The 24,932-nt window shown below is 48.1% G+C and overlaps 1 protein-coding gene across 2 annotated transcripts in view; it reads left to right on the forward strand.

Annotated features, from left to right (window-relative positions):
• The first annotated feature begins 663 nt into the window (after positions 1-663).
• Scnn1b (sodium channel epithelial 1 subunit beta) overlaps positions 664-24,932 on the forward strand; it is a 54,392-nt gene continuing 30,123 nt past the window's right edge. The window contains exon 1 of one of the 2 annotated variants that reach the window (XM_008759682.4): positions 664-760. The gene's annotated coding sequence lies outside the window, so the exon portion shown is untranslated. 2 annotated transcript variants of the gene reach the window in all.

A 24,932-nucleotide genomic window follows, 5' to 3' on the forward strand; every position in this document is an offset into this window, starting at 1 on the left:
CCTTCTTGTTGGCAGAGCCCCAGAGTCAAGTTGGGTGCTCCTGGGAGATCTAGTCAAGTTGGCTGCAAAGACGAGATTACCATTGATCCATTACCCAAATAGATGAGTTAATCTGTTAACTGAGTAGATGAGCTATCCCACTCCTAAGGGGTCTCCTAATCACCCCTTCAAGTGCCACCTCTTCTCCTCTTAAAACGGAGGCTCGGGGTTGGGGATTTAGCTCAGTGGTAGAGCGCTTGCCTAGCAAGCGCAAGGCCCTGGGTTCGGTTCCCAGCTCCGAAAAAAAGAAAAAAAAATAGAACGGGGCTGTGAGGTGATGTGTCACCGTGTATGTGATGCGCTGAAGCATGCGTGTCTTATGCTGGTTATGGAGTGAGGATACACGGAGGAAGGCTTTTCTGCACCAATGTAGGGCATGGAGTCCCCTGTCGTTGCTTTCCCCCAACCCCCACCCCCACCCCCACCCTGTGTATAGAGAATGGGGCTGGGAGGTGAGAAGTGGCCTGTGGGGACTACAGAGGATACTGACCTGGAGCCTGTCAACTGGAACAAAGTGGCCTGGGAGCCTGACGGTGCAGGTAGCCCGACTAACCCAGGAAGGCAGGCTCCTCCCGCAGGCCCTCCCGGTTGGTCCCCGCCCCCCGCGCTCCCTCCGCCTACAGCGTCCCTGGCTCTACAGGTGACCCAGCTCCACAGCCACTCGGACGGACGCCACCACCTTAGCTGCCATCACTGCACATTGGAGCAGCTTTCTAAACAGGTATGACAGCGACCTCCGCGCGCGCGCTCGCACCCGGGCAATGACCGCAGTTCCGTCCCTGACAGCGTCTGAGAGCCGGCTACCCAGCCTCAGTTTCCCACAGGAGGACGTAGGGTGCCTGGCCATCATCAAACTCGCTACTGTGGGGACAGTGGGACTGGACCTGCGGAGAACGCAGGAAGACAGGGGAAAGACTCGCTCAGCAAGAGATCCAGCGAGGGTCGCACTTTTGTCGCTGCTAGAGGGAAGGGCTGTGGTCAAGTCCTCATGCGGAGTGGGCGGGGCAAGCTGTAGTTCAAAGGTGACAATAGCAAAACTTGGGAGTATCATGCGTCGCCGCGAAGCAATGCCTGCCGAATGTTGTCTCGGGGTCCCCTTTCACAGTAAAGAAACTGAGGATCAGTGGGGGGGGGTGGATGCGCACAAGCCAGTCATCTCTGGGGAGCACCATTGTAAGAGGCAGTACGGGGAGGAGCCCAGATCCAAGCCCCAACCTGTGCTGTTTCTCCACCATTCCGGGAGTTTTAGCACAAAGTTAATGTCTAGAGAATGTCACATAGCATAGATGCGCTGAACACAGGACATAAAGGACAGAGAACAGAACAAAGGGGAAGAGACATGGGATTCAGCAAGGAAGCTGCAGAGTTTTCCCCACACACCAGAAATCTCCATCAGGGAGGGTCTTGGAACAGCTCAGTCCATCCTGCTCTGACGTGGTCCCTGGATGAGCACCTGGAAAGTCCCATAATGGGCCATCTGCCAGCAAGCAAATAGAAGGGTCCTCTCAAACTTTCCGAATCTGATGTCCCTGTTCCCTAAAAGTAACCATCATCTTCAAATAAAATATTTCTTCTAGACCTTTCCCAACACCTGTACATGTACAAATCCATAGGAAGTATGTAAAAATGTAAAGTTGGGGCAGATACAAATGCTATTTGTTTAATCCATCCACACCGTTGGGCAATGGTGGCTTACCCTCAACTCCACTTACTCCTTCTAGAACCATCTATGTTGCTGCATGGTCATGGAACTGACTTATAAATTACCATTTCAGGGTCAGGTTCCAGATTCTTGTTCTTTGATGAAAATTAACTTCACAGGATATGAATTTTGGGAACAAAGGTCCCTTCTTTTTCATTGCACACACAGAAGATATATATGTGCATATATGTATAGACAGTAAATACAAGTACACACTGACAAAAGACAGGCTCCAAACCACACGGACAGGCAAGCCCACCTCTGTGCTAACTATCTGTGGTCAAGGACAAATTCATTTCCCCTCTACCTCCAATTTCCACTGAGCTCAAGGGTCAGGAATGAGCCAGTCCTCAAGCCTGTCTGTGCCCAGCGGGCGGAGATGACACCAAAAGCCTCACTGAGGGGCTGTCTGTGACAGTAGGCAGTGTCCTTCTCACCATCCAATAGGAGACAGGATGATTAAGAACTGTGGGCTGGGGTGGAGAACTGGGGAGCTAGCAGTGGTTACTGCTCTTCCAGAGGACCCCAGTCCGGTTCCCAGCACCCATGCCAACCAGCTCACGACCACCTATAACTCTAGTTTAAGGAGATCTGACGCCCTCTTCCAACCTCTGAGAAGACCACCACACAGGATGCAAACACAGAGAGAGACACATAAATTTAAGAACCATGGGCAGACAAACCTGAGTGCCAAGTTTCCGTGTGTGCCCTGCACCTCTGTGTCCAGATAATAGTTCAAGAAGATTATGACCATCCTCAAAGGTCTAATAGGACCATCGGAGTTAGCTGGAGCATGGCAGGGTGGCACATGCCAGTAATCCCAGTACTCAAGAGGCACAGGTGGACTGCAGGTTCAAGGCCAGTCACGGCTGCATAGCAAATGCTAAGCCACGGAGCTTCATAGTGAGACCTTGTTTCAAAAGCCCGAAACAAATAAATAAGTGTGTTAGAATGCTTGATCACAGCCAGGCTAGCAAAATGCCAAAGTCAGAGAGATTCCAGTTCAATCCGGCTTCGTCCCTTCTCAGGTCAGACAGAGTCCTGTCTCTGAGCCACAATTTCACAGTTGTGGAATGGGCTTAAAGACAATAGCCTTTCCAAACTGTTGAGTGCCCACTAGGATGATGCAAATACAACTGAGGGGAGACACTAAGATGGCCCTGTGGTGGAGGCAATGCCGAGCTACCACTTGGGAACTCTTCCACACCTCCAGGACAACCAAAGTCCCGAGCAGTGGAAGGAGCCAAGGCCAGCTCACATCAGAGTCTAAGCACGCCGTGGTACTAAAAAGGACCTAGTGTGGTAGTTAGAGAGGCCCTGAGCTAAGATGCAGAAATGGTTTCTGGTGTATATCTCTGGAATACAGGAGACAGCTGAAACGGCAGAAGCCCAGGGTAAGAGGGCTGAGGAAGGACGGTCCAGCGGTTAAGACTCAATTTCCATCACCTACGTGGTGGCTCACACCCATCTCTAACTCCAGTTCCAGGGGATTCGACGCCCTCTTCTGGTCTCTGTGAACACCAGGCACACATCTGGTACATGCACCTAAAATTAAATAAATAGAAAGAAATTAATGTAAAAAGAGCCAGGCAGTGGTGGTGCACATTCTTTAGTTTCAGCACTCAGGAGACAGAGAGATCTCTGTGAGTTTGAGGCTGAGCTAGTGTACAGAGTGAGTTCCAGGACAGCCAGGGCTCCACAGTGTCTTATAGATAGATGATAGATAGATAGATAGATAGATAGATAGATAGATAGATAGATAGATAGATAGATAGATAGATAGATGATAGATAGAACAAGCTTTGGGGCGCCTTTATGAGGCATGCACCCTCCCTCTCTCTCTCTCTCTCTCTCTCTCTCTCTCTCTCTCTCTCTCTCTCTCTCTCTCTGCCTGTTAACATGCTTTTCTGTGTGGTTTGTATGCTTATGTTTGTGTGTGAAGCCAGAGGCTGGTATCACACATCTTCCACCAGCCTTTGCATCTCTCACTGAACCTGGATCTCTCGTTGATCTGGCTAGTTTAGGTCGTGAACTTGCCCCTGGATTCTGCTCCTTCCCTGAGCATGGGGATTACCCATGGCCTCCACACCCTCCTACTTTGTATGTAAGACTCTGACGTTGTAACCTCCGGCCTCCCCCTTGCACAGCAAGTGCTTTATCCACTTAATCATCTCCCCAGCCCTACACTTCATTTTAAAAGTGTGGGTTAGCTGGTCTGGATATGGCTCAGCTGCTAAAGGCATGTGTTGTCCTTTCAGAGTACCTGACTTTGATCTGACACCTCTGGTCTCTTTGGGCATCTGTATTCACATGCACATACCCTACATGGACACAGACACACATAATTTTAAAATATAAATCTTCAACATTGTAGGTTAGTTCTGAGATTTTAAACAGTGGTAGCTTCCCCTTAGACCAGGCAGGAACCTCTAAGACCCCATAGTTCCCCGGAGGCCACCCTTATTCTCCAAGCACAATACCATGGAAAGTAACAGCCAGACTCCAAAGCTATTTCTGTCTCCCAGGTGTGATGTTTCAGGTCTCTACTTTGGCTCTGTTGTGATGATTTCCTTGTGGGGGAAACAAGTGATACACAGTGCCTGCCTTGAAGGGTTATTTCAGGTATTAAATGAGTCAATCCACTTGAAGCGTTCCACTACAGCCTGGATGACCGTAAACAGGATCTCGGTATTCTGGTAATGGCAGTGTTAACTGCCCAGACCCTGTTACAACACTTCAAGAAAAGGTTCAAAGAGGAGGGAAAGCTCTATGGTCGATTCTGAAGGATGTACAGTTCTTCTGGGGACACAATGAGAAAGGAAGTCCACACTTAGGAAATGGCCTTTAAAAAGCCAGGAGGCAGCCCAGCATGGTGGCTCAGGCCTTTAATCCCAGAACTCTGGAAGCAGAGGCAGGAGAATCTCTGTGAGTTTGAGACCAGTCTGGTCCATTTAGTGAGTTCCGGGCCAGCTTTTACAGACACAGAGGATCTGAGATCAGAACCTCGAGCTTGTGCAGAAAGCACTTAGCCCACTGAGCTACCTCTCTGGTCCTATGGATTAAATTTTAAATGAGAATTTGGTTTTCAAAGCAGGGGCCGTGATGACAAAAGAGCAAAAACTGTATGAGGTCACATAGATGAGGTCATCAACGGGAGGGCGGGAAAGGGGTGTGGGCTGTGTTTCATGGTCCCGTCATCGCGTTAGTGGTGAAAGACTGGGAATGGACAGCAGTGGCAGCTATGGGATGGCAGAAGTGGGCCAAGTCACACTAAACTGTGCGCTTTAAAATGGCTTATAATTTATCTTTGCCACAAAAAAGAAAAAGAAAGAAAAAAGGAAGGAAGAAGGGAAGGAAGGAAGGAAGGAAGGAAGGAAGGAAGGAAGGAAGGAAACGCACTTAGGGAACTAGGTATATGTAGCTCCATGGTAGAACACTTGCCTGGCATGTGCAAGACCCTAGATTTGATCCTCAGCAGTACACATTTGCACACACACACACACACATACACACGCACCACGCACTCGCTCACACATGCACACATGCATGCATGTACATGCATGCACATACAGTGGTAGTGGGGATCAAGTCTGTATTTTCCATTACTGACTCTGAACAAATTAGAAATTATTATTTTATAATGCAAAATGCAATCCGTGGAGTCAGATAAACTCTGGCCAGCTGGTAAGAAACACAGAAAGATGCTGTGCTTCTCAAGCCTGGTTTGTTATCCCCACAGATAATGGAGATTCAAATCCAGCAAGTCCCTTTTAACCTGTCTTGGCCTCAGTTTTCCTGTCGGTAATTCAGAAATAATGATTCTCCCCTCCAGATGAACACTCTGGGAGTTAAGGAACGAAGTGTTTGCTGCAGTGCTCGGCCCACAGTAAACCCTGAATGCACGGGTGTTATGTAACTAGATTTGGAATGAACAGAAAGCCTAAGCTGTGTGTTGAGAGGTGTTATTGTTTGTTTCCGTTTATTGCAGCTCTGCATTTGCTTTGGCGGTGTGGGTACAGGTACAAATACGCCATCACGGGTGTGTAGAGGTCAGAGGACAAGTTGCAGGAGTCAGCTGTCTCCTGCCGTGTGAGTCCTGGGTACGGACTCAGGCCCTTCTTTGTTTGAGTTTATGAAGCAAACTCTCACTGTGCTATTCAGACTAGCCTGAGCCCTGGGATCGAAGGCGAAAGCTACCACAGAGAGATTATTTTATTTATTTTGACACTAAAGATCCTTGTCTAGCCATGACTGAGTTTTCTAGAAGGTCATTTGTGACCAGACAGTTTGCAGAACCTTGGAGGCTCTGAGAGGTCCCCAAACTGCCCAAGGCCATACAGTAAAAAACAACCTGAGTCCAACCTTCTCCTTCCCTTACCCCAGCACCCCCGGACTAGGAAAATCTTAGTCGTAGTGGGTGTGGGGAGTTGGAAATACCTGGGCAAGAGTGGATGTTTCCTTCCTGGCTGACCTTGGGATGCGGACCTCAAGGACAAAGCCAAGCAGGCTTGTTTGCTTTCCCTCTGTGTGGGGGGAGCTCACTCCCAAGTGAAGGCTGTGCACTTTCTCTGGAACTTCTCTGGAACTTTCTCTGGAACTTTCTCTGGAACTTTCTCTGGAACTCGTGTTGATCTGGTTCCTCTTAACACTTCCAGCAGAGATGCACCTCGTGCAAACGGTCTCATATTGCTTGGGATTGCTGCCATTTCTAGACTGGTGAGTGTGTCTGTGCATGTGTGTGTGTTCGTGTGTGTGTGTGTGTGTGTGTGTGTGTGTGTGTGTCCTCACACACAGTGGGGAACACCTCTACCCTCTATTCACACCATAGTGAGAAGCCTGTGGTCTTGGCCTTGGAGGATTGTGTTAGAAAAAGAAACTACAGAAACCTGTTAGGTCTGAGACTGTAAATTTAGGGGCAGCCTTTGAAGAACTGTTTAGAGACTGGGGGAGGCATGTGTCACACAGAAAGAGCATGCCTGGCACCTGGTAATGACTGCTCATTCAAGGGGGGCAAAGGAGAAAAGGACAGGAGGGGGATCAGTGAGGAGGAAGAGGAGGAGACAGAAAAGAAGGGAGGCAAAGGGGAAAGCCAGAAGTATGAGACACAGGCTAAGGCCTAGTAAAACTTGCCCAGCTCCTTACTCCTGCCTCTGGAGCCAGGCAGTTTGTGTAAGGCCCAGAGGCACCGTGGGGTTTCCCACCTGGGGATCAGGACCATGATGCCTATGTGAACAGGTTTGTGCAGAGCACGCCTTCCAGATTGTCCTGGGGCTGACATTGGCTTCTCAGGGAGAGCATGAGGATGGGACAAAACCAAAACACTGTCACCTTTTCCTGGAATGCTGAAAGATCAAGTTAGGGCTATGTGTGCTGGGGAGGGTGCCAATTCCCCACCCCACCCCCACCTCCACCCCATCCCCACCCCACCCTGGCTCTGGTCCACCAGGTACAGAGGACAGCTGGGGGCTCATAGGATTGCACAGGAGCCAGTGGCAGAACCTGGGTCTCTGTGGGAAGAGGCACTCAGAAGCTGGAGGCATCCCAAGCAGGAAGCAGGGATTCCTCACAGGCTGGGCGTTATAACCTACTTCGTAGAAATTTAAACCAGTGTGAAGTGGTAGTGTTTGGTTCACTGGAGGAGCTGAGTTCGAGCTTCCAAGCTGATACTCAGCGAGCATCTGAGGAGTAAGAATGATGGAAGGAAGGGAAGGAGGGGTGGAGGGAGACGGGCACCTGCCCAGGTTAGAGTAGACACTGAAAATACAGCTGGGATGTAAGCCATGGCTCAGCTCCCAGGAGCCTCCTCGGCCCTCACCTGGAGATCCCCAACCCATCCTCATCCCAATCCTATAACTCCCAAAAATAGGGCCTTCCAGTAGGGCTAGCCTGAGGTGTGGGCAGTATTGCTCCTGGTGGAGCTGGCAGTGTAATAGCCCAAAGCTCTTCTCTGAAGACCCCTCCAAGAGGCTTCTCAGTTCCTCCCAGAGCCCGTACCTTGCTGCTCTGGAAAGGGTTGTTCTACTGACTGTCACTGATACTTTCAACAATGATACAAATGCAGCCCCGTGACTTTCTCCCATCAATGCAACAGCAAGAGGTTTTACTCTTTCTTGTTTTGAATACCGGGAATAGGACCCTGGATTTTGCACTCACTGAAGCATGTGCCCCACCCCCATCCCCAGGGCAGTGCTATCTACTACTTGCAAGCACTTGCTTTATCTCACTGAATTCTTTTAGCCACCATAAAGGTAGGTAGTGTAACTGTCCCCATTTACCCACAGGGAAAGTGAGTTTTCTCCCTGCAAGAATGAATTGCCACTTCAGGGTAGTCCTGTGAAAGGGATGGCAGAGTTGTACATTTTTTGGCAGATAATAAATGGAATCAGAGAGGTTAAGTCACTTACCGAAGGTCACTGATGGCAACATGACAAAGTTGGGACAGTGACCTGGGCAGTTTGGCTGCAGGGTGCACTATTTGCCCGGCCTGCCCTCTGGGTGTCACTTAAGCAACCAGAGTGGATGAAAAGTGGAGTGTCTCCCCCTGGGATGTGGCTCTTGATGCCTTTGGGCCACCCACAGCCAAATGAAAGGTTTCAGCTTCCGGCTCAGCTAGGAATCAACCGTGTCATTGTGTGGGTTAAGATCTTGGTATCACCTAACAAAGAGACTGGCAAGTATTAGCATGTGACCGCCATTCTAGAGTCCCTCTAATCTGAGGCACCAGCATCAGCCTCCAAACTTCCCAACTGTAGCAACTTCCTCTGAAATAATGGCTCCAACAGAGAGGCAGGCAAAAGACGAGCAGCTGGGCCTACCTCCCAAGAAGTCAGCCACTGGGCCAGCCTGCCCCTGGCACAAGGTAGGGAATGTATGGCCTAGACTCAACACAGGGAAAGAGAAGCTAGACTCTAGTAGGATGCTCGGAAGTCCACAGAGGGGACAATGGTGCTGTCTTTTCTGGGTCGTCGTTGTTTTCTGCAGCACTAGGACCAGAACCTGGGACTGTGCACATGCTAGGCAAGCGCTCTGACACTGAGCCACACTTCCAGCCCTTCCTTCTTTCTCCTTCTTGTCTCTGATCTCAGGCTGGAGGGTGGAGGTATCTAGTAAACCCTGATGCAACAGGACCAGCTCTGGAGGTCTTCCCAGAGGAGTCAGGGAACACACACAGAGCTGACAGACAGTATGGGTTGTCTGCATTTCCTCTGTTGAGTTTGCTCACAATAACCATTCAGGGAGATGTAAACCACCAGTACCGCCCCCCTCAGCACCTCCAACCCCCCATCATCGTCACCCCTAAGCGTCACTCCTACATATTACCATCTTTATTATGCCCACCGTCACCCTCTTCAGCAACAGCAGCATGACCCACATGGATTCTCAGACCCAAGGTCAGGGAGGGCAGAGACTACAAGCAGACCTACTCAGAGGGCGTGATGCTTCTCGTTCCCAGGAAAGATAAGGAAGAATTTGGGCCTCAGCGGTACAAATGACACTGGTTCAATCCCTAGCTCTTTCACTTTCTAACGGTGTGGCTTCGGGGAATTGACCCAGTCTCTCTGAACTTCAGAGATCTGATCTATAAGACGGAATAATTGCAATTCCTGCCTCTCGGGCTCAGGGGAAGGGACACATAAGCCCATTCAGGTGCAGCCCTGGCACGGGGCCTGACTTGGATTGTAAAAGTAAAACAAATACAGGAAAACACACAGGCCAGGGGAACAGTAGTTAAGGGCATAGCTCGAGGCTCCGGCCATGAGTCAGTTCCCATCAGCTCTGGATTTCCTGAGGCAGGTGGAGCCCAAGGGAAAAACTTGCCTGGAATAGGTTGGCTTGAAGGCAGCCCAGCAGAGACCACTCAGGGCTGAGAGGGAGAGGAGAGAGCTCCTGCCCAGACTGGGGCGGAGATTCACACTGAAGTTGCAATCTGCTCAGTTTGAGACAAGCGGGGTAGGGCGGGAAGGGCGCATCTCCAGCTGGAGGCAGAGATCCCAGGAAGAGTCGAGTACTTCCTGCTCCCAATGCAAGCAGGTCTCTAAAGCATGAGCACATACCCCATCCCCCATCACACACGGAGGCATTTCCTTCTGGGCTGTTCTCCTTTTGATGGTTTATTTCTGAACAGCAATAAAGACAGACACCCAGGGCGGCTCCTACACCTGTGTATCCTGACTATCTTACCTCCAGCGTCCGGGGCTGCTGCACCGCACAACTTCAGGATGTCATTGGATCAACTCCATTACGGACGGTGGCCCTGGAGTTATTAGGTACACAACCTGCACAAACAAACAGAGCAGGGCAGGTCTGCCAGCCTCCTTCTTCTGAGTTGTATAGAATTGATCGTATCAGTTCCCAATACAGGCTCGAAGCAGAGGAAGGTTGGGGGAAGGTCTAGATGCCAATCAAGACCCAAAGAGCCCAGGTTTGCTGCTCAAGCAGACCAAGCAGGTTTGCAGCTGACCTTGAGAAGTTGGTGCGTGGGCGTTGTGGTGACTGGGGTGCTGGCAGGATACATACAGATGGTCATTAAGATAGATATTGAGGAAGCACTGAACAGAGCGGTCACAAAACAGGCTCTGCAGTTAGGTGTGGGTTCAAGTCCCCGGGTTGAATATCCAGCACTGCCAAAAGGAAAACCCTTCTAGGCTTTCTGTATGACTTAGGGCAAATCACTTCACCTCTCTGTGCCTGTTTTCATCTAAGATATTATGTTGTTATTATTATTATAGATATATTGTTATAATAATTCTCATGGAGGTGAGCTAAAAAAGGAAAGGAGCGTGTTTGACAGTGAGCCTCCAATGACCATGTTTGCTGCACAGAACATTTACTTCAAGATTTGGCTATGTCCCAGAGAGAGAGGTAAGGCTTTAGTCAACTAGTGGAGGAGGCAGGAAAGTCTTAAAGTAGACAAAAGAACCAGGCCCAGCCTTGGTACCTATGGCCCAGAACCCAACAGAGTCAGCCAATATTAGATTGTCTTTTCAATGTGATTTGGTCATAATTCGGAGCTTCCAGGAGAGCTGAGGTGCAGCAGAGGGAGCCTGGGCAGGCGACTGCCCGAAGGAGGAGCCAGCCAGCAGGCTGAGCCGAAAGTTCCCTGGACTGCATGCAGGTCAGCACCCGAGCCCAGCAGTATGTGAACAAGGGCTCTCCAGCCCAGCTGGGTCTCCCCTCTAACTGTGTGTAGCATGTGAGCCAAGCATGGCCAGTACATGGTAGAAATGACATCAAGAGCCCTACACGGTAGCCTAGGCCTGTCATCCCAGCACAGGAGGCTAATCCAGGAAAGACAGAGCTCAAGGCCAGTCTCAATGAGACTCAGTCTCAAAGTTTAAAAAATGCTTACCTAGTAAAACACAAATTCCTAGGTTCAGTCCTTAGCATCTCACACACATATAATAATAACAATAACGATCATAATTAATAATAATAATGATAATATGCTGCCTGGACCTTTACTAAAAGTGCATCATCCTTGTTTCTATCTGTTTGCACAAACCCTGCTTCAGGTTCTTATTGTCTGGGGAATTTTGTCAACTGCAGGCTAACACCACACTCCAGACAAGCAAATCGGGAGCTCTGAGGGCAGAGCCAGACATCGGTGTTGTTTAAACACCTGCAGGTGACTGGAAAGTTCTGTCCCTGGCTCTTCTGCCCAGAAGCAATACCCATTTCCACAGTCAGAAAGCCACCCCAGGGGCTGGGGAGATATTGTGGCCAGTGAAGCACTGGCTGAGTGATCGAGTGCGAGAATCTAAGTTCGATCCCCAGAGTCCATGAAAGAGTCCCAGGCGTAGTGCCACATGATTACAGTCCCAGCTCTGGGGAGGCAAAGACAGGAGGATCTCCTGAAGCAGTTTGGCTACCAAAGTTAGCTTAACTACTAAGTTCCTGGTCAATGATAGAGCCTGTCTCAAAGCGGGTGGTTGATGTCCCTAAGGCTGACAACCCAGGTTGACCTCCACATGCACACACCTACATCCACATGTACCTACACACACAAGAAAATGCACACTCCAACACCACACCACACACACATACATACACACATACACATACACATACACATACACATACATACACACATACACACATATACACACATACACACACATATACACACATACACATACACACATATATACACATATACACATACACACACATACACACACACATACACATAGATACATACACACATGCATTGAGAGAGAAAAATGAGAGAGAGAGAGAGAGAGAGAGAGAGAGAGAGAGCAGAGCAGTCACAGCGTTCTTGTCCCTTAAGGCCTCTATCACTGTCTCTGGCTTTGACACATCCTTGTGGACAGGATCAAAAACTGATGTTTCCAGAGGCCTGACTGTGATTCACATAGCATTTGTCCCTGGGATGGAGGATGTTGGAGAAGGGGCTGAAGGTCTCTGAGCATGCTAAGCATATACCCTACCACCAAACTGTGTCCTCAGCTACAGTCATTTTGGTTTCATTGAATTTCACTCACATCTGGCTTTCAGATTCTCTCTAAACATCTAATTCCCAGACTCCAATAGTCCCAATCTCCTAAGTCTGATGTGGCTTTGTTTTGTGACATCAACTTCCGTGAGAGCTTGAGAACCACGAGAAAGGGAAAGGAACTAAAGCCCACCCGGTGGCTCTAATTCTAACTAGCACACAAGTCTCCTGGAATCTGGTTGCAATGCATGTTCTGGCTGGGGTACATCTCTGTGGTGGGACACTTCCTGGCATGTTCAAAGGCCTGGGTATTTCCAGCATGCAAAGAATTGGAAGAAAAAGTCTCCATGTTGTTGGGTAACATCAGGCTTGGGTTTTGTCTCTGTGTGAAGTTGTCCCATTGCCAGGCACTATGGCTGCTTTCCCTTTTTTCTTGTTTTGTTTGTTTTGTTTTGTTTTCTGACAGGGAGTCTCACAAGAATGACTTCCAACTTACTTGAGCCTCAGGCTGAACTCTCCATCCTCCTGCCTCAGACTCTGGAGAGGCTGGAATTTATGGGCATGTGCTACTACAGCCCACTCTGGTGCCATCCTTTAAGCAGAGAGACGTTGGGCCAGTGGTTCCTAAGCTTGAGTGTGACCCAGAACTCCAGAAGGTGGTTGAACTTGGAGTTTCTGATTCAGGAGGGGTGGGCGGCACCTGAAAATTGGCCTTAACAACAGTGCTCCCAGGGGCTGCAGCTCCTGCCATGAGGAGAACCAGACTTTGAAAACGACCTCTCTCGGTCACTGAGATGGGTTCTCCAGAGGCCCCCAGAAGACAACTTTATTCTGTATAAGGCACTCAGGTCTTACAGAAGTTTCAGGTCTTGGTTTGCTTCTGTGGCTAAGCTGTGTCTTTGACCAGACCTGAGCGGTTTCTTCAAGCTCAAGCCCACAATTTAAAGACATAATTGCCACTCAGAAGACAGACCTTTTGTGGTCATGCAACCTTCTTCCCCATTCCAGGACGTCTGCTGTGTGCAGCTCACCACAGAGGGGGTCTTGCAGAAAATCACAGATGAGCCTGTCAAAGGGCACTTCATTCTCACCTCCGGGGGCCTCAGCTTCAGGCCTAGAGCCATGGAGGGAGAGGCCTGGGCCCAGTGCCACACTCCACAACTGCCTTGATCAAGATTGGCCACCCAGCCCCCAACTGGTTCCCTGAGGCCTTGAACTTGAGAAGCTTGACAGGCAGGTCTGAACGAGTGAGTGAGTTATTGGAGATCAGAGAGTAGAAGTGCCGATTTTTTTTCTTCCTAGATGAGGGAATGGACTATCTTTGTGTGAGGGTGGGGATGACTCCTGTTGCTATGTTAAGCAGAAGGACCAACCAGTTCATGGGTCAGGCTGTCAGTCGAAGTGCACCACAGTTCACTTGAGAAGGCAGGTGCAGGGGGACCTTTCACTCGACTTCTCTGGTCACAGCTGGGTGACCCTGAATGGCCTTCTGTGCTAGAGAGGTGACAATTCCTTACAGGCTTGACTCAGGGGTTAAATGAGACGGTGTCATGTTCCTGTGCATACTCCGTGCTCAGCAAATGTTGCTGTTACCATCTCAGGAGGACAGATAGGAACTATGATTTCACTCTGCAAACAACCTAAACACCACTTCCCTACACCGCCTCCCTACACCCTGACCTCACACCCCCACCCCACCTCCTTCAAGCCTCTGTGGCCTTCTGCTCACAAGAGTTGGCTTCTAATCAAAAAGCACCCATTTGGCCCCAAACATGAGTTCACTGTAGTAACCAACCCATATTTAAGCACTTATTCATTGGGTAAGCTCAATGTTGTCTGATATTGATATAATAGGATCCATGAAACAGAGGAACAATTAAACGCCCAGTGATGTGACCCTGAGGATAGAGTCCAAGACCTTGGACATACTAACAAGGTGCACTTGCAATGCTGGGACTTGATTTTTGAAACAGGGTCTAACTGTAGGAACCCAGGTTAGCTGTGAACTCAAAATCCTCTTGCTTCAGCCTTCAAGTGCTGGGGTTAAAAGTATATGTTACCACACCCAGAAACGTATTTTATTCTCGGTTGTGATTTAAAGAAAAAAAACAAAAGTTCTGTAACACACAAATGGTCACCTCTTTTATTTTTAGTGCTGAGAATGGAACCAGGGTCTCGGGTATACAGAGCCAGGCTCCATTTAACCCCAACTCATTATATCCTTTTTTTTTTTTAATCTTTTTGAGACAGGACTTCACTATGTAGTCTTGGCTGGCCCTAAACTCACAGAAATCCACCTGCCTCTGTCTCCCACACGCTAGAATTGAAAGCATTTCTGTCATCCCCAGCAGACCGCTTTCAAAAATTAATTTCCAAATTGCATTCTTTGTTTTGAAGCGGGCACACATGTGTCCCAGCCTATGTCAGAGGACACCTTAGGGGAGTTGGCGCTCTCCTTCCACCGCACTGAATCCAACAGGCTGCAAGGTTTGGCATCGAGTGCTCTCACCTGCTGAGCCCTTGCCAGCCACTTTAACCCGCTTTTGAGCACACAGTTCTGCAGTGTGAGGTATGTTCACACTGCAGTCCAGAACTCTCAGTGTCTTGTCATTCATTTTCACCTCGTGTCCTTGGAGACTGGATTGTGTCTTATATCCATGGCATCATTCTGCTCTTCAGAGGCTGTTTCTACTTCCCAGTAGCTGCTGTGTGACAGGGACTATCAACATGACTTGTAAGTCCCCTGCTCATGGAGCAAGACTGAGAGGGAGCTGGGCCCTGCCTGCTGGCCACCTTAGGGAGTGAATAGAAACAGGCAATAAGAGAGCAGACCAGAGTCAGGGAAGGCTTGTCTGAGAGGAGGCCTTGGCACAGAGCCCTGAGGTACTATAAGAAGATGTTATAAGGAGGTGGACCTTCCCTCCATCTTGTATTGTGGTGGTTTTGGCAAAATCCCACCATCTCTCTGACATCAGTAGACTCTTCACCAGATAGGGCAGCGGTAGGCTCTCTCTCGGTTTCACTGCCTTTATTTTCATGAGGTAATGCATGCAGAGAGCCCTTGGCACTGTGCTGAGCAAATGTTGGCTTTTGTAATTACTGCAGGGAAAGGAAGGCAAAAGCAGTAACTGCTAAGTTTGCACTCTTAGCTACAAGGTTGCCTTGGAAAGCGAGTTCCAGGATGGGACAGGACTGTTTACAAAGAGAAACCATGTCTGAAAAATGAATGAAAGAAAGAAAGAAAGAAAGAAAGAAAGAAAGAAAGAAAGAAAGAAAGAAAGAAAGAAAGGGAGGGAGGGAGGGAGGGAGGGAGGGAGGGAGGGAGGGAGGGAGGAAGGAAGGAGGGGTGGGAGAGGGAGGGGGAGGGATAGAGGGAGGGAAGAAAGGAAAGAAAAGAAAAAAGAAAAGAAGACTGTTACAAATGGATTTTCTCAGCTCTATAACAGAGTAGTTGGGTGTCAGAATAACTCTTCTGAGACTTGACTGCCAAGGAATGTGCTCCTTCCTCCACAAACACCTCAGAAAGCTTCCTACAGCTCCCATTGGCTGCAGAGCGAAGGCCAAATTCTCACAGGCTTTCCTCCAAACACGCATTTTCTGTCCCCTTCACTTCTTTTCAGAATGAGCCAGTGAGGAACTTGGGTTCAAGTCCCAGCTCTGCCACTTGCTGGTCGCCACCTCGTGCAGCTCGCTAATCCTTTCTTTTGTGTAGTTTGCTTTCCCACCCATAAAATGAGGTGGAAGAAATAACCATGCCGTTGAGCTGGTAGGAATTTCAGCTTCTGCGTATGAAGGTACATAACATGGCATACGTGGGAGAGAGACAGAGAGGTGGGGGTGGGTGAGGGAGAGCATTCTAGGGAATTCTGATTGCCCTTTCTTGCTTCTTTTCTTGAATGTCTCCCTCTGAGGAATTCTTGACATCCATCCAGATTCAGCTTTCTATGCCAGCCCTTCCAAGAAGTCTCTCACAAATAACTGGTTGGTCACCTTCCCTCCTTGGTGCCATGACCTTTCTGAGGACCAGCCTCTCCTCTTGTCACTTTCTCCATCCACCTCATAGCATGACTGTCTGGCTGCCCCTATCCTAGTGGGAGAGAGGTGAGAGGTGCTGGGTTTAATATAGAAGGTATTCTCTCTCTCTCTCTCTCTCTCTCTCTCTCTCTCTCTCTCTCTCTCTCTCTCTGTGTGTGTGTGTGTGTGTGTGTGTGTGTGTGTGTGTGCGTGTATTTGTGCCTGTGCTACATGTGAATATCAGAGGACAACTTGTGGGAGTTGGTTCTCTCCTCTCTTTCCATTATGTGAGACGCAAGGACCATACTAATCATCAGGTTTGGTGGCAAATGCCTTTAGCTTCTGAGCCACCCCCACTCCCAACCTTTCCTTCCTCCTTCCCTCTCTCCTATGTTTTCTTGAGAGAGGTTTTCAGGTAGTGCAAGATGGCCTTAAACTCACTGAGTACCCAAGAATGACCTTGAACTTCCAATCTTCCTGTTTCTATTTCCCGAGTGCTGGGTTCACAGTATGCACGGCATGGTGTCTTTTCTCTTAACATTCTGCAAGTTCCCAGCACTTGTGTGTGGAGCTGGGTGTGAAAAAGAGAAAGGGAGAAGCTTACCTACTTTCCCTCCAGCCACCTGCCACTTGCAGCTGTGTTATGGGGTGAGTTAAGTCCTTTCAAATTCCTAGGTTGAACGTCTAACCCCCACGGGATGTCTATATTTGCCATGGAGCTTTTAAAGTGGTGATGAAACTTAAAAAGTGAGAAAGCTTACCTCCCCCATGAAAGCTGTCCTTGTAAAGGAGGAAGCAGGGAGAGAGAACAGGGTGTCCTGCTCACAGGCAAAGGACAGGCAGGAAGAGCACAGCAGCCACTTGCCAGCCCAAGGGCAACCTCAGTAGAACCAACTCAATGCTGAAACATTGCCCATGGTCTTCTAGCCTCCAGTGAGAAAATGCATTCCACTATTTGAACTATGAAGCTTGGCACCTTGTTAGGGTAGCCCTGGCTACCTGACTGAAGGAAATGAAGAAGAAGGGACCAGCAGGCAGAGGAGTGTGGGGAAGATGGGTAGAGAGCTGAAGAGCCCTTCCAGGATTGCGATGAGGGGAACAGGGGCCTATTCTTCCCACCCAATGGGAATGAATGACTTCTGCTAGGGCTGATATATTATTTTATTCCAAACAAAGGTTTCCCAAACTCTCTACAGATGCACTCCTATATTAAACCATCTACTTTAGGGGTTGGGGATTTAGCTCAGTGGTAGAGCGCTTGCCTAGCAAGCGCAAGGCCCTGGGTTCAGTCCCCAGCTCCAAAAAAAAGAAAAAAGAAAAAAAAGCCATCTACTTTAGGAATCCTTCCTCATTATTTGTTTAAAGGCAAAATGGGAGAGGGCAGGTGGCTCAGTGGTGCTTGCTGCCAAGGCTGATGACCCTTCTGTGGCATGCATATACTCTCCTCACTCCATACAATAATTAATTAATCAATTAATTAAATGTAAGAAGAAATTAAAGGCAAAAATGTAGCTGGGAGTGGCGATGCCCATCTATGAAACCAGAACTTGGAAGGTAGAAGCACAAAAATTGCCATGAGTTTGAAATCCAGTCTGTGTAACATAGTGATCCAGGGTCTGCATAGTGAGGCCATAGCTCAAAAAAACCAACTGGGACTGGGAGGATGCCTCAGTGGCTAAAGACACTTGCAGCTAAGCATGACAACCTGAGTTCAATCCCCCGGGGCCCACATGGTAGGAGGAGAGAATCAACTCTTGCAAGTTGTCCTGTAACATCTGCAAGCACATTGTGACGCTCGCGCACACACACACACACACACACACACACACACACACACACACACACACAAATTTTTTTTCAAGACAGATGGACACAGGTTCCACCTAAGTACATCTGACTTTTTATTGTTATTTGAGACAGGGTCTCACTATGGAGATCAGATTGGCTTTGGACTTTCCATCCCTCTGCCTCAGTCAGTCCAGTTCAAGATTATAAGTATGAATCTACATTTTCACCTCCACTTTTAATAACACAGTCATCCATGAGTGTCTGGGGCAGAGAGAGGCTGAAAAGTTGGACCTACCACCATGGGGCCTTGAACTATTAGCAAATGAGCTTGATTTTCCTGACACTATTCCATGGATTAGCCAACCCCCTTCCTCGACTTACACACACACACACACACACACACACACACACACACCACACACACACACACACACACACACACACACACACACACACACACACACACACCTCTTTCAGGCTTAGCTGATCTTATCCTCTGCAGTTGCCTCCAGACTGGACAGGAAGGGAGGCAGCAGCAGATCAAAGCAGCCACATTCTTCCCTCCCAGCCTGCCACCAGCACATGACACTCCTCCCACCTGGACAGGTGGCCACTTGAATGAGTGAGGGCACTTGAATGAGTTGGTTGCTTGCCATGGGTGCCCCCAAGTCATCCATCCATTGGAACCAGATGACAAGGCTCCTGGCCCTGGTCCTGGTAAAGAGGTGTTCTCCCACAGACTGGGAAAGGCCCAGGATAGGGTGCTCTGGAGATAGAAGAGAATAAACAACAGGAGATGAAAGACATCAGAGTGGAGAGGGCCACCACAGCCACCTCTTCTGAAAGCCATCTTTGGCTCTCCCTGTCCTCAGGCATGGCCAGAGTCACCTCCAGAAACTGTAGGAGTAAGTAAGTGTGTGAGCTGGCAGGAGGTCCTGGGTAGGCTCTGCAAGTTGGATGACCACTTCTTTTGTTTGTTTGGTTTCTCTTTAATTGAAAATAAAATTATAAAGTAACAAAAATTGAAGTAAACGGGGACAGATATTAGAACATAAGTGTATGCCTGATTGTATGTTCTTTTGTAAACCTGTTTGGCCAAGTAATAGAAACTTGATCTCAAGCAACTGAGTCGCTCGTTAAACCACTCCCGACCGCCTCTCAATTCTAGGAAGACAATGTTAAAAAAATAATAATAATAAAATAAGTTTTCTCAGCTTGATGATACATGCTAGAATTCCAGCCAGCATCAAAGAGGCAGAAGGATTGCCATGAGATTGAGGCTAGCATGGGCTACATAGTGAGTTCTAGAACAACCTGGGCTATATTGTTAGATGTTTTTTCTTAAAAACAACACCATTAACAACAATCCAACTATATTTCCTGCTGTCCTCCCACCATTTCCCACTAACAGTCAAATTTTTTGCATATTCTTTCAAATCTACAGAGACTATATCCAGGACCTAAATCCTTGCTGTTCAACCCCTCTTATAAAGTGATTCAGGGGGCACATACTACCTCTGTACATCCCCCTGCAGGCTTGGTCATTTCTAGATTACCTATCATGACCACTATGCTATAGGTGTCTACTGTATTGCTTAAGAAATGATGATGAGGTCGCTGTACATGTTCAAGACAGACACTACTTTTAAAAACAAATCTGATCTGAGCTTGCTTGACTCCACAGATGATACAAGAAGCCAATTGTATTTTTATTTATGTTGGTGGGGGGAGGGAGAGAGAGCCATTACATGCCCATGGCTGTCAGAGGGCAACCTCTGGGAGCCTGTTCTCACCTCTACCTTCTCTGAGAAAGGCACCTCTTGTTCCCCCTGCTGTGCGTCCATGTATATCCTAGGCTAAGCAGCCCAAGCTTCCAGAGGCTTTCTTTGGTCTCTGAGCCATCCGTTTTGTGGTGGGGGTGCTAGAGTTGTGGGCATGAGCCACTACTTGTGGCTTTTTGACATGGGTTCTAGTCATCAGGTTGGTGTGGCAAGTGTTCTTATTCCTGACCCATCTTGCTAGCCCTACCTCATAATCTCAATTTTCCAAGTAGAAATGCTGCCTAGAGCCCTCTCCTACACTGCTGTAAAACTAAAACGCGCTTACTATATTTTTGGGATATAAACAATATATGTTCACCATGAGAACATTGTAAAACACAGATAAATGTTAAAATATTATCAATATTTTAGGGAAGGACCTCCCTGACCTATAAATATTGATAAATATAAAACATAGATAAAAATGTTTAAAAATATTATCCTTAGTCACCCAAGCTCTTGCTTCCAAGACGTAATCACAATAAACACCCCGGGTAATTCCCAGATGATCTTTCTCCTATGTACATAGCTGTATGCAATCCTACAGGTTGTTTTAATACGGGGATGGGAGGTACTGGGTCTCACCATGTAGCCCAGGCTGGCTTAAAACTCTCCATCAGCCTCCAGAGAACTACAATTACAAGTGTGTGTCACCAGGACCAACTCTACAGATATGTATGCATGTACGTGTGCACGTGTGTGTGAGTATGTGTGTATGAGTGTGTGTGCATGTGTGCATGTGTGTATGAGTATGTTTGTATATGAGTGTGTGAGTATGAGTGTGAGTGAGTGTGTGTGAGTATGTGTGCAAATGTGTGTGTGTGTGTGTGTGCGTGCGTGTGCTTGCATGCATGACATGCTCATAAGAGGACAACCTTGGCTATCACTCCTCAGGTGCCTCTACCTTTTGTTACATGGAACTTTGCCAAGCAGACTTGACTACCTGGCTGTAGCGTTTCTAGAGATCCAGCTCCTGTTGCAAGATCTCAATGGGGGTGACAAGCACTGTCCTCCATATCTAGCTTTTATTTGAGTTTAGGGATCAAACCCCAGTCCTCACACTTGCAAAGGAAGTGCTTGCCCAACTAAGCCACCTCCCCAGACCCCACAGATTATTTTACATAATACATAACCACCCTTCCTAATGCCCTCCAGAATTCCTGGGTGCCTGGTCCGTGCATAGCATGCCAGGAACTTTATTCCTACCTATCACATATTTAGATTTCCTCTCTGTGAGGATCTACATTGCTATAGAAAGGCTTGACAGAGAGGATGGGACTGCCATGGGTGTGGTTACCTTTCTAGAGCCAGTTGTGGAACTTAATCACCAGGTGCCCAAGGAAATGACAGGTGCTTCCTTGAATGGCCATTCAAGGAAGGGCTGGGACATGGCACGGTGATGGAGTGCTTCTACAGCATGCTGAAGGCCCTGGGTTGCCTCACAGCGCCTCCAGAAAACTAAGTTTCCTAAGTTTGAGATGGTGATGTATGACCATAATCCTAGTACTTCAGAGTCTGAGGCACAGGAATATGGCATATCCCATGCCAGTCCCTGGGGATGGGGGGAGGTTATTAAAGAGATAAAGATGTAGCCCAGTGGTAAAATACTTGTCTAGCATGACACAAGGCCCTGGGTTCAAGCTCTAGTCCTGGTCTGGACAGGGCAACCAGTTAGTCTTTCTGACAGCTCTGGCCAGCTGAGGTCTTAGAGATTAGAAATTTCAGTCTGGGTTGGCTAGGCACGTGTCAGGCTGTTCCTGGAATGGAGGCCTATGTAATCCCAGGCTGGGTAGCAGAGAAACCTACAAAACAGGTCAGGCTCAGATCCACCAGGCGTGACCACTCAGGGGGCGGGAACAGCACATCAAGCTGTCAGGCAGCAAGGCCTCTTATCTGGGGAGTGAAGAGAGGAGAAGGCTCCTGACGAATGTGTCTGTCTGGGAGAGGGTACTGGTGGCTTTCAGGTAGCACACATGGCACTGTTTCTCATCTCCTTCATAATTGTTTATGTTGAGGTGGATTAGAACACATATATAATTAGTAACATCCAACCTGTGATTTAGTGGATATTGTTGCTTAGGACGAAGCTAAAGTGGGTATTTAAGCAAAACCAGGAGTGAGTCAACTGAAAGAAAGATATTAAGTAAATGACAGTATAATTGGTTCCCAAAGGCAGCTCATGTCATATCATGATGACTGGTCTCAAAGGCATCCTAGTACACGAAGCAGCCAGGGACAGGAAGAGAGGAGGTTGTTGTTGAAGACCCTCTGGACCACTTCTGTCTGCGAGATAACCTTACGGAATTTTTTAACCATTCTGTGAGCTAAACTCCAGAAGCCAGAAGATTCTAGAAATGAGTAGTCATCACAGATGTGCAGCTCAAAGGGGCCTAGTTTTGTGAACGCAGAACTCCTGCCTCACAACTTGTGCCAAATGCCTCTGAGCTGGGAGCTGGGCTCTCCCTGTACACACTCTGGCTCTGGCAGAGTTTTGTTTTTCGTTTGTTTGTTTGTTTGGTTGGTTGGTTGGTTGGTTGGGTTGGGGGTTTGTTTTGTTTTGAAATAAGGTCAAACACAATTCTTCTGCCTCAGCCTCCCGAGTGCTAGAACTGTATACATCTGCTGGCACCACATCCATTCGAAGTTGGGAATTTGTTTGGTTTGTTGGAACTCACTAAGTAGCTGAGGCTGGCCCTCCTATCTTCACCTCCCAGGTGCTGGAGTCACAAGTCTATACCTCCATGCCTGTCATTACTTCTCAGGTGGATCTATATATTTAAGAGTTTATGTAGAGTTGGACTGTCATGTTGGCTCCCCACTGTTGATGGTGACATTGGTCTCATAATATTCTAATGCCCCTGAGCTTTGGACTCTGAGCTCTTGGCTAGAACTAGTAAAAACTAACTCAGAAAACAGATGGTACATGGCCACCAGAAAGGAGGGTCACAAGATCTGGGGCCCAGAATGTCCTTCATCTGCAGAAAGTGCAGCTTGTCAATCCTGGTCACTTCTCTTGTCATGACTTTCACTGTTGAGCAAAGCGAGCTCCCATTATAATTAATGCTACTCTCTAGTAATGCTGCAATTAGGAAGGCAGCCGGCTGGCACTCTTAGCCATAACTAAGGAAGGACACGGTGAGATAACACGACAGGAGGAAGTTGTTTTAAAGGGGAGGGAAGGAAGACGAAGGGAGAGAAAGAGGGCAAAGGAAAACAGGAATGTGGAGAGGGCAAAAGGGTTGGATTTGGGGGCCAGACATGGGTGTGGTGTTGACTTGGGAATGATTTCCCAATAAAAGCTTAATGCATTTAAAATATTTAGAGCCAATCTGGCCCTTGAATGAAAAGTATTTTAAAAGACTGTGTCAAACTTTGAAATCAGGAAATAGACATGAGTGACTTCATCCCCTGCTCCTGCAGTGACTGGGGCCTTTGCACCGAGGACAACCCCTCGCTGCACTTGGAGCTGGACTGAGCTTGTGCCTGTAGGCCAGGCGCCACATCCTGTCAAACACCAAAATTCTCTCTTGCTCTTCATCCAACATCATTTACCTACAGCAACTACAGACTTGCATTCCATTTGTCTCATTGGCACGATGCCAATTGACAAATCCACAAAGCCATTGTCCATTTGTAAAATTTGTCTATTTAGTTTGGGTTTTTTGAGAAAGGATCCCAAGTAGCTCAGAATGGTCTTTAAATTGTCATATGGATGAGGGTGACCGTCAACTCCTGATTGTCTGGTTGTGGAATTTTGCACAAACCACCACACCTGACTCTCGTGTCCACTTTAAACAGATGCCGTCGTCATCGTCGTCTTCTTCTTCTTCTTCTTCTTCTTCTTCTTCTTCTTCTTCTTCTTCTTCTTCTTCTTCTTCTTCTTCTTCCTCTTCCTCTTCCTCTTCCTCTTCCTCTTCCTCTTCCTCTTCTTCCTTCTCCTCTTCTCTTCCTCTTCCTCTTCTTCCCCTTCCACCTCATCCCCCTCCTCCCCCTCCCCCTCCTCCTTCTCCTTTTGTTTGTTTGTTTGTAAGCCAGTATGGCCTTTCACTTGCCTAAATTCTTGAGTGGATAAAAGCCAACAGGAACCGATATGCATAGGATGTTGTGAGCCACATACAGTTCCAAACACCCTTGAATGAAGACATACTATTGTCTCCATAGCTCAGATAAAGGGATGGAGAGGCACAGAGACACCATGTAGCTTCCCAGGGTTGCACAGCTTTCCTGTATTCACACCTGAAGCTTGGCTCCAGGAAGAGACTTTGGATAAGCCTTTCTTGAAAGTTCTGTCTTTGTTGTATTATCTTTCTCCTCTTCCTCCTCCTCCTCCTCCTCCTCCTCCTCCTCTTCCTCTCCCTCCTCCTCCTCCTTCTTCTTGGAACTAAGGGATGGGACTCTTTCTTTTTTGAAAATATGGCCCTTCTCATTCGAGGAGTACTGACTGTGTCTCTTGCCAGAAGCCAGTATTTAGCAACAACATTCAGGTTCTACACAGTGTCATAGAGCAGGCAAGAGGAAGTCACCTTCAGTCATAGCTGAGGGCTCACAACTGGGCCTGGAAAGCGTGTGCTGGTGCTGAGTTGCCATCACCTCCCTCTCCCCTTGTAGCTCAGCATGCACTCTGTGTGGGCACTTATGGTACTCAGATGGTTAGGGAGGAAAACAGGTAGAAGCACCCATCCCTAGAGGTATTGCATGGTACATACAGTATTGACCAAACCTTGCAAGGAGAGAGGATGTAAAACCACTGGATCCTGAGGTGTCTACTCTCTGTGTGGTGCCAGGGTGGGCGCGTGCATGTAGAAGCCTGAGGTTGACATCAGGAATCATCCTCAAATCACTCTTCCACCTTACTCAATGATGCCTCTTAGTCAAGCCCAGAGCTCATGGATATGGCTACTTTCCATAGACAGCTTGCTCTAGGAATCTCCTGATTCTGCCTTCTGGGGCTGCCCTGCTCAGTTGGTATTTTTGTAGGTTCTGGAAATCCAAATCTCAATCCTCAGTTTACACAGCCATCACTTAACCACTGAGCCATCTCCCTAGTCCAAGGAAGACAGTTTTGATTTGACTGGGAGGAAGGGAAAGTGCAGGATGTTCTGGAGTTTGGAGAGGG

Source organism: Rattus norvegicus, chromosome 1, assembly GCF_036323735.1.
Source record: "Rattus norvegicus strain BN/NHsdMcwi chromosome 1, GRCr8, whole genome shotgun sequence".
In the NCBI taxonomy this organism is placed as follows: Eukaryota; Metazoa; Chordata; class Mammalia; order Rodentia; family Muridae; genus Rattus; species Rattus norvegicus.